This window comes from Mya arenaria, chromosome 11, assembly GCF_026914265.1.
Source record: "Mya arenaria isolate MELC-2E11 chromosome 11, ASM2691426v1".
Classification (NCBI taxonomy): Eukaryota; Metazoa; Mollusca; class Bivalvia; order Myida; family Myidae; genus Mya; species Mya arenaria.
The window spans coordinates 68,117,367-68,133,471 of NC_069132.1; positions in this window are offsets into that span (position 1 = coordinate 68,117,367).

The following is a 16,105-nucleotide window of genomic DNA, read 5'->3' on the forward strand; positions in this document are numbered from 1 at the left end:
ATTCAATTCCATTACTTCATAGTTAATATGTATGTTATAGAGACAATTCAATTTCATTACTTCATAGATAATACGTATGTTATAGAGACAATTCAATTTCATTACTTTATAGTTAATAATATGTATGTTATAGAGACAATTCAATTCCATTACTTCATAGTTAATATGTATGTTATAGAAACAATTCAATTCCATTACTTCATAGTTAATATGTATGTTATAGAGACAATTCAATTTCGTTAAGGACAGTATTCTCTTGTGAAATCAATCCCAATACACTTCAAGTGAAACAAATCCAGAACAGTGTTCTAGTGAAAACCATTCTGGACACATTCCACAGAGGGTGAAAGTTATATACATTTAAACACTGTTTATCCCAAATTATTGCTATTGCTATTTATTTTTCTGTCCTGATTTTATTCCTTCTTTGTTTAATTGATTTTTTTATCAATATTCCAAAATCGCTATTTCCAAATAATTGCTATTTCGAAGTAAAAATCACGGTGTCTTAAAATGGACAGTACTTGTTTCAATCAAGGAAAGGGACTCAGGTGTAATTCTATAAGCTATTAGCTTTTGTTATAATCAAGTTTAAAACTATTTTACAGACCACTTTTCGGAAGCCAATGTAGGAGTCAAAATAATTCTGAACAATATTCCTGTGAGAAAAAAAACACAGGAACCTCCTTTGTGAAAATATTTGTATATATTTTACTGAGAAAGGTCTGCCAAAATAAATTCCAGGAAAATATTCTACTGAAATCAATAAGGAAAAAATGGTTATACTAAAAACTATTCCAGGAAAATGTTCCAGTGAAAACAATAACAGGAAACAGTTCTAAATGTATTTCATAAAAAGTCCCTAGCCACTGTTCTAGACCAAAATCAATACCAGGAAAAGTTATACTGAAAACTATTCCAGGAAAATGTTCCATTGAAAACAATAACAGAAACCTATTCTACATGTTTGCTATAAAATAATCCACAGCCACTGATATACACCAAACATGTTTTCTACAATCATGGTGTATAACAGTATGTGGATACTTTAATAAAGTGAAGCCCTTGTTTGATATTTCCTTGCAGAAGTTGAGACAGTCTGCAGACATTCTGGGATAATCTTGTCTGGACACAGCTCAGCAATCAGACAATCAGTTGAAAATGTTTTAGAGAAAATACTTAAACCTGTCCAAGCTAAATTTAAGGTAAGTCACATAGAATAGAAACTGCAGAATATAATTGTATATACATAATGTTGAATTTAAGAACAAATTAAATAACATCTTACATATTTGATATACAATATATGTTTAATAACTAGAAATACTTTTTAGGTTTGATGAAAATTTGAAAATGGTATAGTAAAAACATACGGGAGGAATTTGGAGTGGCCGAATAATACAGGTTACCGCTTAATACAGGTGACCATCTGAGTCAGGTTTGACTGTATGTTTGAAAACGAGAAATGTTCTTTATGTTTGATGAAATTGGTACGGTAATTCATAGTATAACAAATAATGAAATTAACTGAGTAAAGCACTGACCAGTGGATATCAGATAGATCCAATCTTTACCCACTTTCCAAGAGTAAAGCACTGACCAGTGGATATCAGATAGATCCAGTCTTTACCCACTTTCCAAGAGTGAAGCACTGATTTTTTGATATCAGATAGATTCAATCCTTACCCACTACCTCAGAGTCAAGCACTGACCAGTGGATATCAGATAGATTCAATCCTTACCCACTACCTCAGAGTCAAGCACTGACCAGTGGATATCAGATAGATTCAATCCTTACCCACTACCTCAGAGTCAATCACTGACCAACGGATATTAGATAGATTTAATCCTTACCCACTACCAATGAGTCAAGTACTGACCAGTGGATATCAGATAGACTCAATCCTTACCCACTTCCCAAGAGAAAAGCACTGACCAGTGGATATCAGATAGATCCAATCTTTACCCACTTTCTAAGGGTAAAGCACTGACTTCTTGGTATTAGATAGATTCAATCCTTACCCACTACCTCAGAGTAAAGCACTGACCAGTGGGTATAAGATAGATTCCATCCTTACCCACTACCAAAGAGTAAAGCACTGACCATTGGATATCAGATAGATTCAATCCTTACCCATTTCCCAAGAGTAAAGCACTGACCAGTAGACATCAGATGAATTCAATCCTTATCCACTACCCAAGAGTAAAGCACTGACCAGTGGATATTAGATAGATGAAAACCCTACCCATTTCCCAAGAGTAAAGCACTGACCAGTTGATATTAGATAGATGAAAACCCTACCCATTTCCCAAGAGTTAAACACTGACCATGGATATCATATAAATTCAATCCTTACCCACTTCCTAAGAGTAAAGCACTGACCAGTGGATATCATATAGATTAAATCCTTACCCACTTCCCAAGAGTAAAACCCTGACCAGTGGATATCAGATAGATTCAATCCTTACCCATTTTCCAAGCGTAAAGCAATGACCAGTGGATATCAGATAGATCCTATCATTACCCACAACCCCAAACGATTGCCATAGAAATGTATTATTTATGCAAAAAAAAGTTTAAAGGTTTAAGCGTAAACGGCAACGCTGGCCTATTTTTTTAATAAAAAAGAAGCATGAATGAACGATTATTAAGGTCAGAGTTATGGGCCATGCTATGTGCATATTGTCGTGGGCAACATCAAGTGTACCAAAATTCGTTTGATTATTTTGATCATATTTTTAGTCAAGAATAAAAAAATACACTATGACAGCTCTGAGGAGGACACCAAGGCCATGACAATACCTCAACCTCAACAACAAAAAACAGACAAGCTGAAGATGATTTAATCTTATATTATTATTGGAGGCAAACTGTCGTATTTTCCAGATACAGATGATGCTTGAACGAAGTATAAAGTCAGCGTGCTCGGCCCTGTCCGATATTGTGTGTATGAGCGATAGTCAAGCATTCCGTCATAATGCCCATCAACATATGCAGGTAATGTGGAGGGCTTATCATCAGGGCTGATTATTATCTTAACACATTTATTGGGGTATTTGGGGATGTGGTATTTGTCCTTGATTCACTTTTAAATTTGCTTTAGGGCATTTCTCGGGAAGTCAATATTTCACAAAATGGGCCTGAACAAAAATCTGAGAGTCCCATGCATGACTTTGTGCACTCATTTCTTAAAAAAAGTACATCACTGTGGTGCATATAGTAAAGAGAAAAGGGTTCTCAGTACTCCGCATACATCATAGGGTTAATCACCTAATCAAACAGATTAGGAATATTTTGTACAAATGCAACTTAGAAAGATAAAGATTATCCAGTTTCATGATGGTTCATATTTGTTTAACATTTCTAATATCATTCTAATGTGCAGGTGTCAGACAGTGTAGATTTACGTATCAGCCTGGAGGTCACTTTACGGAAGCTCAGCCAGAGTCGACATGGGGCGGCTTGGCACAGAACGCAAACATCTCACCAGTCTCACAGCCACCAGACCACTGAAAGACAGGTTTGTAGGCCTTGTTATAAATATCTTCAGATGGTTTTGTGAACCAAAGACTGAAAATGAATGCCCAGGAAAGTAAAGAGGCAATCAGTTCTGCTCATCAAATGAATGCATTAGCTTATTAAATGTAGCTCATCCTATGATTAAGCACAGCACAGGATAAATTTTATGCGCGTGCCCCCAAACCTCTGTCAGTCTATCAACATGTTCCATGTTTTTTCTTCATAAACCATCAAAGACATCAACTTTTCATTTCATAAATTTAATAACACTAACAAAATGATATTTTATTATAAGTTACATAACTTGAATATAAATATTTATGGCCCTTCGAAAACTTTTTTATATAAGTTCTATATAAGTTCAACAAATGAAATTACTTTTTCATTACAACATAAACAGCTTTGGAAGGAACAGAATAAGATTTGAAGCATCATTGCATATTTGTATCAAATACAAGAACCATAACTTTGTTTCCAAATCACTACTTTGATATGAAAAAATCATCGTTATACATTAATCCAATGTCGTCGTAACCTAGATAAAAACTTCGGATTAACTATATTTTTATATCTTAGTTCAAAAATTCATGTTTTATGCATTTTTCTTATATCGTTAAGCCATAAAACATAAATTTTCGAACAGAAGTATGAAAATCTATGATCTGATCTTATGTCAGAAATCTTTTATTATTGGTTTGCAGATATTTACGCAAAAATGTGGTCTTTCGAAGACAAAAAATCAAAAAAGTTGTAAAAATGGTATAACTGTGAGAGTGCAGCTTTAAAGCAACACTTTGCATGTATTATAAGTATCTATCATGTGTTTCCGGAACGGATAAAAAAATCCGACCCGAGGGCACGGGCGTAAGCCGGTAACGAGGCTTGCCGAGTTACTGGTCACGCAGCGTGCCCGAAGGTCGGATTTTTCGATCCGGACCGGAAAAACATGATTGATATTTTTTCTTGCATACCTAAAATTATGAATTTGTGGAAACAATGACATAGAAAACAAACTTTTGTACAATTACACCAAAAAGTGCGTGCTACGTTGTTTACTGACGTCATAGAGCGCAGTAATTTTAAATAACTAAAAATAGCGTTTTTTTACGATGAATTATTTTCAATTTTAAGTGAAAGTCTTGCAAACATATATATTTGATTGCGCTTTTATTGAAATGGAATAATATATCTTTTATAAACCATACAATAAATGAAATAAGAAGTGGCACGTTGCGCGTGACTCATCTTACATGGGGTATGTAAGTTGGGTTTTTCCAGCACTGGTCACATGACCGGAAACACACGTCCGGTATGCAAGAAAACAAAATGTCAACACATTTGTGCATATCACAATTTAAATAAAACAGGACCAAAAAATATTTTAAAATAGCGATTATTTTGGATAAACGGTGTTCTGAATAACGGTGTTTAAAAGTATATGGAAACAAGTTAGTTAAATTTGAAAGATTGATTAATAGAAAGAATAAGCTAAACTCCTGCACATTATAATCATTTATTCATGGTAATGTTGGCTGGAAACATATAGAAAGTGAAATAGACTTAAAGAAGCTTATAAATGTTCCTTGAACGATTATGCAAACATCAGTGCTTACTTAACAAATTTTCAATAAAATGCTAGTCTTATTTTCTTGTAGGCCTGATTATTGCATTCAAAAAGGATTTGTTAAAGAAATTATGAAAATATTATCAAAATACAATATATCTGATTTTATTACTAAATAAATACAAACGAAAAAGAAAAGTTATCATTTTTGTTAGTCATCATTCAAAGCAAAATGTTGCCTTTTGAGGTAGCATTTATGACATTATTTATCACATGGTATACACACACTGATTAAGAGATCCATGATCTTATGATCAAACTGTCCTTACGTTACCTCCCTTTAGTATTTATTACTGACCTTGCTAAACTCTTTCCAGGAACTGTATACGTATTGCCATTGGTTTGACAGTGTCGGAAACTTTTATGCCATCACACATATTTTTAAACATGATGTATGTTGATGGTCATCTCCCTGAGATTAAATGTTTAGTTTATTGTACATAAAAGAGTTGTTTGTAAATAAACAACAAAAATAAAAGATTTCAGAGAAAATATTTATGATCTGTGAGCATATTTTTATAACATGGCCTATATTTGCTTACATGTAGTCGTTACCCACTTGACTTTATTGAAAATACTGGTTATGATAAAAGATTTTTATATAATTCAATACCAATTGAAATACAGTAAAACTGTGATCACTTGAGGACGCCGGGGTCTGAGCAAAAACCTCAAGGGAGCCGATGTTTCGAACGACCCGAATTTCAATTTTCCAGTCTGTTATGAAATATCCTTCAGTGCATTTTAATATTGAAGTCGTCAAACCGACTGTTTACTAAGACACCGATTATGTGTTGCGTTGTGGAAAAAGCGCTCATATGTTCAAAGGCTAAATGTATACTAAATGTAAAATATAAAAGAAATATCAATAAATGAATAAATAGAAATGTCAATTTTACAAACTTGCCATATTGCAAAGCAAAGTGACAAGAAGGAATTCTTTTCAGAGAGATTCCGATGTTGGATCGATATGGTAGTGATTATTCATATTTGTTTTACAGTACTCATTTACAATTCTCACAATTAACTTCTCGTCATAAACTTCTCATAATTATCTTCTCAAAGGCTCTTATCAACTACTATTGGTCATGCGTAAAGAGTGATGAACGTTTTTTCACACCTTATCAAATTGCCTTTCAACTGTCATTGCAATTTTTACACCTTTGGAAAAATTTAACACCTAGCAATTGTTTGTTTATTTTGGAACACGCGTTTGGGAAAAAGTGTGATATTATGACCTCAAGGGAGCAATAAGGTTTTGTGCATGATTTTTGTACTTGGGACCAACTATATTGCTCGACTCCTCGACATATTTAGGTTTCGATGCAGTATAGGTATATTTTATATGAAAATAGAAGGACAAATGTTTGGGACCAAGCTTCGACCTCGAGGGACCGCCCGTTGTCTATCGATCGCTTGTTCAAACGACCGCAGTTTTACTGTAACTCCATGAATTTGTCTATGATCAGTATTAAAGCATCATTTAACTGCATTGCCCATAATTGCACAGTTTCCCTGATTGACTATTAACATGCCTTTAAAATCCTCCCCTAGTTATTTGAAGCATCATTTTGTATCAATTTGAACATAATAATACTAATTCCCCCCCCCCCCCCCCCCTGTCAAATATGCTATCATTTTGGGGCCATAATCACATCATTAACACCTGGCAGTCACATTTTACAATGAAATGATAAAAAAGAGGAGCTCAAATGTGAGTAAGGTCCATTGTATTATTATACACCTAACCACGCGCCACTCTATGGGTCGGGCCTTGCTCTCCGGAACTCACATCATACCTTCATAATAACAGAAGTATATATACACTATGTTTTGGTATGTAATGACAGGCAGGTGTCGTTGATTTGAATAACAATACATAAGGTTAACAAATATTATTTTCTTCAAAGAACTGATGAATATAAAACTGTTATACATGAACACATCAAGTTATCAACAGAAATGTTAATTGAGTGATTTGTAACTAATGATTTAATTAATACTTCAAAAATGTATTAAATAAACAAGTTAACTTAAAAGAAGAACACGACCATTATCTAATTTTATCAGATTATTAATAGAATATTGACTTCATAAGTATGGTATATAACTTCCTTGATTTTCAATCATTTTTGTAGATTCGAGATTTATTTACAAAACATCCAGATGGCCATAAAACCCATGTGGACTAATAAATATACAATATAGTGTTTTTAGCTCACCTGAGCACAAAGTGATCAAGGTCATTTATTGTGATCGCCCTGTGTCCGTCGTCATCGTTGTCCGTCGTCAACAATTTGACTGTTAACACTCTAGAGGTCACAATTTGGGCACAATCTTAATGAAACTTGATCAGAATGTTACCCTCACTAAAATTTTGGATGAGTTCAATATTGGGTCATCTGGGGTTAAAAACTAGATCCCCAGGTCAAATTAAAGGAAAAGCTTGTTAACACTATAGAGGTCACAATTATGACTGTATCTTCAGGAAACTTGGTCAGAATATTAATATTAATAATCTCTAGGTCAAATTCGAATCTGGGTCATGTGTGGTCAAAAACTAGGTCACCAAGTCAAATTGAAGGAAAAGCTTGTTAACACTCTAGATGTCACATTTATGACTGTATCTTCATGAAAGTTGGTCAGAATGTTTATATTAATAATTTCTAAGTCAAGTTTGAATCCGGGTCATGTGCGGTCAAAACCTAGGTCACCAGGTCAAGTCATAGGAAAAGCTTGTTAGCACTATATAGGTCACATTTATGACTGTATGTTCATGAAACTTAGTCAGAATGTATATATTGATTAGCTTTAGGCCAAGTTTGAATCTTGGTCATGTGTGGCCAAAAACTAGATCACCAGGTCAAATTTAAGGAAAAGCTTGTTAACAATCTAGAGGTCATATTTATAAATGTTTCTTCATGAAAGTTGGTTTGAATGTTTATATTAATAATTTCTAGGTCAAGTTTAAATCTGGGTCATGTGAGGTCAAAAACTAGGTCATTAGGTCAAATCATAGGAAAAGCTTGTTAGCACTCTACAGGTCACATTTATGACTGTATGTTCATAAAACTTAGTTAGAATGTTTATATTGATTAGCTCTAGGCCAAGTTCAAATCTGGGTCATGTGCGGTCAAAAACTAGGTCACCAGGTCAAATTTAAGGAAAAGCTTGTTAACACTCTAGAGGTCACATTTATAACTGTATCTTTATGAAAGTTGGTCAGAATGTTTATATCAATAATCTCTAAGTCAAGTTTGAATCCGGGTCATGTGTGGTCAAAAACTAGGTCATTAGGTCAAATCATAGGAAAAGCTTGTTAGCACTCTAGAGGTAACATTTATGACTGTATGTTCATGAAACTTAGTCAGAATGTTTATATTGATTAGCTTTAGACCAAGTTCAAATCTGGGTCATGTGCAGTCAAAAACTAGGTCACCAGGTAAAAAAAATAGGAAAAGCATGTTAACACTCTAGAGGCCGTTCATACATTACTTTTTTCTCATTTCATCCCTACCTATTAAAACCTCCACTCGCTTAATTCCCCTTGAATCATTTTGTGCCATATAATGAAAATTAGATAATCCTCTATAAGAAATTAAACAATATTACAAAAAATGAACATATTGACACTATGCAGATTTATTGAAAATATACTCTGTAATTTAATATAAAATGTCCTTCCATGATGTAGTCAAAAGTATGTACAATAATAAATATAATAATAAATAATAATAAAATACATTCTGAATTAAATGAAACAATTTTCATGTTTTTACTCCAACCATAACAAGAACAGAAAATAAAAATGTACAAACAAAGACAAGTACGCATCCTTTCTAAGGTAGCAAACCACCAGACTGACATTTCAAATTCTCCAAAACTGTAATACCCTCAACTATAATATTTAACATGTAACATTGAAAACTAGTCCTAAATTTGTTTTAATGAAGTCCCTTCTCGTTGCACTTTCCATCGCCCTGAAAAACACTTATTCCCTCCCCCTGTCACAATTGCCCTCGCCCTGAAAACACTTATTTCACACTTGCATTGGATCAGGTGAGCGATACAGGGCCTTCAGGGCCCTCTTGTTAAGTGTATCAATGGGTATATATTACAATATTAAATAATTAACAATAAATGAGTCTAAATGTCTTATAGCCATATACAGCAACTGCAAGTCAAGTAAATAAAAATATTTCATGATGTTATCTTTCATACATATATGTAAATCAAGTTAATAGTCATAAATTAATAGATTTACAATATCAAAAACTTTACATGAATTTAAAAGAATATAATTATTATATACATGTAGTACGGTAACTTTAGTCATACATATATGTAAATCAAGTCAATTGTCATAAATTACTAAATTTGCAAAAAAACGTTACATGAATTTAAACAAATACATATTCATGCAGTACATTATCCATAGTCGCCTCATACATATATGTAAATTAATTATAAATTCATAAATTTTTAAGTAAATATCATTTCAAAAAAGTTACATGAGGTAAAACAAATGCATTTATATGAAATACAATAATCCATAGCCAGTCTTTGGTAGATGAAATATCTACTTAGGTGTTCAAACATTCTAATTACAATATGTACAGTAACAAAAACATTTTATAAACCCTTTTTTGTTCTGTATTTTTTCCAGGGTGAAAATTCAGGATGGGGTGATGATGGGGTCTTTCCTAGTTATGCTGTGGGCAAAAAGTCAAAGTCTGAGGAAACCATGCTTGGCAGTCAAATATCCAACAGCAAGGACAGTTGTGCAAATTTACAGGAGTGTGGCAAAGTAGATTCCTTTATAGATGGAAGGAACACCTCTGCTGACATATCAGTTCCTTCCCAATGTTCACAGAATGGGTTTGGTAAAGCAATGGTACCTTCTGAGCAGAGGAACATAGATAGAAGGAATTTATTTGCAGATGACTTGGGAGTACCCACGGCCAGTAGTCAGACTAGCCAGACTTCCTTGTTCGATATGATGGAAGATGACAGAGGGAATGATCCAGTAGATGTGGGAGCTTCTCTAAGTTTTTGCCAAGAACAGTTTGTGGGCGGGAATAATAAAAGAGATACAACTAACATCTGTTATGCCTATAGGTTGACAACAGATACTGCAGCCAGGGAAGAAATTGCTAATACTGGTTGCAATGAACCTAAAACTCCTGAACTGAACAGTTCAACAAGTTCACCAAAAGTGACAACACCATTTCATGAACTTGCAGGGAGCAGTCAAGAACCAGAGACCTTGACCTCAGACACGATGACCCCAGAAATTAGCCAAATAACTCAGGCTCTAGAGGTTGTCTCCCCTTTTCAACAACTGATGGAAGGGGAGGATGAAGGTGAAATCGAGGGGGTGGGGCAAGGGCGTGGGGACAAATGTTGCAGTCTTGTTGAAGATCCCTGTCTCCATGGTGAAAGACATGTCAGTTGCTATGGTGATAAACATGTTGGTTGCTATGGTGATAAACATGTTGGTTCTTATGGTGATAAACATGTTGGTTTCTATGGTGATAAGTATGTTGGTTGCTATTGTGATAAATGTGTTGGTTGCTATGGTGATAAACATCTCAGTTGCTATGGTAATAAACATGTTGGTTGCTATGGTGATAAACATGTTGGTAACTTTGGTGATAAACATATTGGTAACTTTGGTGATGTCAGGTTAAAGGACACAGACATTAATAGTGTTTCTTTTCATAGAAATAGTCAAATTTATGATCAGAGTAATGGGACTTCTGTAAAAAATGTGGATACACACGGAAATGTGCGGAATGAAATGGATTCTTGTAATACCTACCAAATGAATTCACCCAGTTTTGCCCACAATGCACCATATAGCAAACATCCAAGTAAAACAACTGCTGCTTGGATAAACTCTGAAAGAGTTCCACCTGGTCTCAGAACTATTCCCAAACCTGCAGATGAGATGAATGCTTCCGGAGACAATTCCAGGGTACCACCTGGTGAATTTATGGTTGGAAAGCAAAAGGTGGAGATTGAAAATTCAGAGGACTCTGATGATTGGTTTGATGATGTATTGATGGGTGTTGAAAACTGGCTTCAATAAGTCATACTACAAATGTGTCATATTTAGTATGAGTTTTAATTTTACCATTTTGTATCATTTGTTGTTGTTTTTGTTCATTTTTATCTGACCATTTTGTTTCATTGTTCACTTTAATCTGACACTTTGTTATCATTTTCTTTTTGTTGGTTTTAAATCAGACTAATAGGTATAAAAATATTTTTAAACGACTATCTGGTATCATTTTTCTTTTTGCTCATATAAGCCTGACAACTTGGTATATTTTTTTCTTTTGTGTTATTTTTTGATAGGACCATTTTGTGACACTTTTTAAGTTCAAAATGTCTCATATATTATGTTATATGTCGGTGTATTCTACTTTATAGGCATGTTTTATTTTTGGGGGGTCAATTTAGTGTACATGTACTTTTCTTTATACAAACTTTATAAAATAGTTCTTATATGTCACATTTTAACTGCATCTTTGTTAATGGCATCGCTGTTAACTTTTAAAGGTGAAATACTTGTAAATATGCTTATATATTTACACAAAACATGCATAGCTGAAACAGTTGTCCCCAAAAATGTAAAAAGTACTGCAGATTACAAGTATGTCCATGAAATTTCCAGAGTATTAAAGATATGATAGTTAACAACAATAATGTTAACAATGTTGTTGACTTTAAAAAAGAATGATGTTAACAATGTTGAAAAAATAGATCTGAACAACAGTGCCAGTATCTGTTTAATACAATGTTTAGTGAACTAAAACTTTATTTTATAAATGGCTTAATCAATCATTTTGTAAATGTTGTTATGTTTTACATTTGAATTATCATTGTTATTCTTCTTCTTTCCTTGTGTTTAAAAGTGCAATTTGGTTTCAAGATATCTTCAAATATCTACATTATAAAATTTACAGGTTTAAATCTATCTTTATCATCACCATTTTTACATTAACTGAATTCTTTTTAAAATCATCAATATGAGTTGGGTTTAATGAAAGTTAAAGTGGTTTATAGCTAATTTGGTTTCTGATTGATTGTATAAAAAAAGATTGGAATTTGGTGTGTTTTCTTATATTTTTAAATAACGTTTCTTTAAAGGTTGCAATCTCTTTATTTTGTAATATTTCTTCACAAAGGTGACTGCTTGTTTTGCTAACAGAAATTGCCTTGCTTTTAAGGGACACAATATGAGTGACTGCAAAAATTACAGATAGAAAAGTATTAGCGATATTTTGATGTTTCTTTAACTGTGGAATTTTGGGCCGTGTAGCTATTAATTGGAGGAAAAAAACAACAGAAAAAACACTTTATAAAGGTTTAATGTTTTTTTAAGTGTTCACAAATCATATTTTGTTTTTATCATTAAGGTCAAGGAGTAAAACATGATAATTCATTAAAGATGCACTCTTACTCCCAAATAAGATTTACTACAATTAATAATATTGTTTTACTATTCCAAAAAGGATGAATAAATGTCGAAAACAATGGTTCTTATGAAGGATAAAGAGTTTAATTTGAAAGAAATGAGCATAAAACACAGTATTTCTACTATATGAGACCATAGTAGACCACAGTAAATCTTTTAGCATTCACCAATCATTAAATATTTTTGTTCTTTCCACTATTAAATTCACGGTTACAATCTTGTAATCAGTAGTTAATATTTTCCATAATTGAATTATTTAGTAAGTAGTTTAAGGTTTATCAGTCAAAATTTATATTTGTTATACATGTGTATGTATTGATTTTGAATAAGAGTGTCCCTTTAAAATCAAAAACAAAATGCATCAACCTAAATTGTGTCCCTTTAAAGCAAATTATCAGGATCAGACTTGTTTCCTTAAATAATTGTTAAGCTCCATATCAGCTTTCATAAAGCGGTTAAAACTGCTTTGCAATGCTTACTAGTAACTTGGTATTTGAAATACCGTTTAATAATGTTGGTTTTCATTTTATTCTAGCATTTATTGTCAATTTGACTGATGACTGGCTTTATTAACCACAACATACAGAGCGGTTGCATGGTCGTGCAATTCCAGCGTGAATGATATTCTAATTTGAATTCGTGATGAATTATGAAAAGCGAAGCATTATTTTACAATTAACATTTAAGTATTTGATTTAAAAGATGCGTCATCATGTAAATGTTAACGTCAAACGTAATGATGAGTGAGCATTTACTGGAAATGTTTCCAGGGTTTAATTTAATGGTATTGTTGGATTCTAAATTATTCCCTTTTTCAGCAAATTCTAAATAGGTCACTGCATGATCTAATAGCAATCTAATCAGAATTTTTCAAAATCTTTAAATATGTATGTTAAGGCGTACCCTTCACCATGCTGTTGTTGCGAAAAAAAACGTTTTTTGGTGGTGTTGTTTTTACCATTCTTTGTTATGGGTTAAGTACTCCAAATTGGATGCTATGATTCAAATTAACATTCTGTATTCTTGATAAAGAAATGCAATATCTTGCTGCAGTTTGAAATGGTAGTCTGATGCCATACACCTCATTGGCTCAAACTCGCTTGGCTCATACTCCTCATTGGCTCAAACTCGCCTGGCTCATACACCTCATTGGCTCGAACTCGCTTGGCTCATACACCTCAATGGCTCAAACTCGCTTGGCTCATACACCTCATTGGCTCAAACTCGCTTGGCTCATACACCTCATTGGCTCAAACTCGCTTGGCTCATACACCTCATTGGCTCAAACTCGCCTGGCTCATACACCTCATTGGCTCAAACTCGTTTGGCTCATACTCCTCATTGGCTCAAACTCGCCTGGCTCACACACCTCATTGGCTCAAACTCGCTTGGCTTATACTCCTCATTGGCTCAAACTCGCCTGGCTCACACACCTCATTGGCTCAAACTCGCCTGGCTCATACACCTCATTGGCTCAAACTCGCCTGGCTCATACACCTCATTGTCTCAAACTCGCTTGGCTCATACTCCTCATTGGCTCGAACTCGCTTGGCTCATACACCTCATTGGCTCGAACTCGCTTGGCTTATACACCTCATTGGCTCGAACTCGCTTGGCTCATACACCTCATTGGCTCGAACTCGCTTGGCTCATACACCTCATTGGCTCAAACTCGCTTGGCTCATACACCTCATTGGCTCAAACTCGCTTGGCTCATACACCTCATTGGCTCAAACTCGCCTGGCTCATACACCTCATTGGCTCAAACTCGCCTGGCTCATACACCTCATTGGCTCAAACTCGCTTGGCTCATACACCTCATTGGCTCAAACTCGCTTGGCTCATACACCTCATTGGCTCAAACTCGCCTGGCTCATACACCTCATTGGCTCAAACTCGCCTGGCTCACACACCTCATTGGCTCAAACTCGCTTGGCTCATACTCCTCATTGGCTCAAACTCGCCTGGCTCACACACCTCATTGGCTCAAACTCGCCTGGCTCATACACCTCATTGGCTCAAACTCGCCTGGCTCATACACCTCATTGTCTCAAACTCGCCTGGCTCATATTCCTCATTAGCTCAAACTCGCTTGGCTCATTCACCTAATTGGCTCAAACTCGCCTGGCTAAATCTCCTCATTGGCTCATTGGTTCAAACTCGCTTGGCTCATACTCCTCATTGGCTCAAACTCGCTTGGCTCATACTCCTCATTGGCTCGAATTGGATGTAAATGACCGATTTCTTCAAACTGAAGGCAAGCAACCCCACTTGGCTCAAATTTTCTGAGGCTCGAGGTATTTTCACTGGTCCGGAGTCATCAGGGTTCGACTGTTTGTTTATAGCAAAAAACAACTTGTGTATAATAGACACGAAAATAAGCAATAGCAATCAGAAATAACCCACGCACATGGAAACGTGAATAAATGGTACCTCACCTCAACAAACAAAAGGAAGAGACAGTGCCATATGCTAAATGTGGTTTAAGGAAGGCCATCGGGGAAACGATGATATTTGTAAGAAAACATTTATTTTTAACCCAAAATCTCGGTACTAAACTTAGTTCATCAACGACAACGTACTAGTCATGATGTTTGAGTACTAAGAGATATAATCATCTACACCTGTTTTACGGTACTTGTAAAAGAGTTCATTTGGTACGGCAAGTCAGTCTCTAGAATAAAGTAATAAAATACGTCCAAATGCTCCATTTCAGACTATATTTTTGACGGAGTACTCCAAAACATCCCCTGCCAACATATTAAAACAAATAAATTTCGGTTCTGGGGGGCGCAAGACACCTCTAACATCATGGATACGCCCTTGGCAATATCTTAACTGGAATGCAAACTCCAACTACATTGGGTACCGATCGATGTGCATTGGGTAGTTTTTCAACGATATCAAATTTTCATCTAAAAGGAGCTACAATTCTTACGCCACTAAATGCGCATTGATACATTAATGTGCACACCTTTTTTGTAGTAGCAGACGCATTTCTGTTTCTGTCTGTAAGAAGTCGGCGAGAATCAATACAGCAGTCACAGTGTCCTAATAAGGTTGTGAAGAACTTGTATTCCGTTGAATTTCCGTGACAACCTCTCGGTTATATCCGGGTTGTTCATAAACTTTATCGCCGAGACTCTCCGTTTAATAGAAGTATCTCCGAGAAACTCCGATTAATAGTCGTTACTTCTCGGTAGTTTCCGGTTTATACATAATCTTGATCGTCGAGATACTTCGATTAATAGTAGTATCTTCTCGAACATTTCCAGGTTGTATTTAATCACTCCGATTAATAGTCGTATCTTAGCGACACAGACCGTCCTTTGACGAAAATAGCTCTCTGGAGTCAAATATGGCATCAGTGATGGGTGTGGAAGCTTAATAAAACACAGTTGATATTCATGATAGTTCGTATTTTGCAACATAAAGGAATACCCCAGTGCATGTAAATGTTTTTGCAACGCATACATTT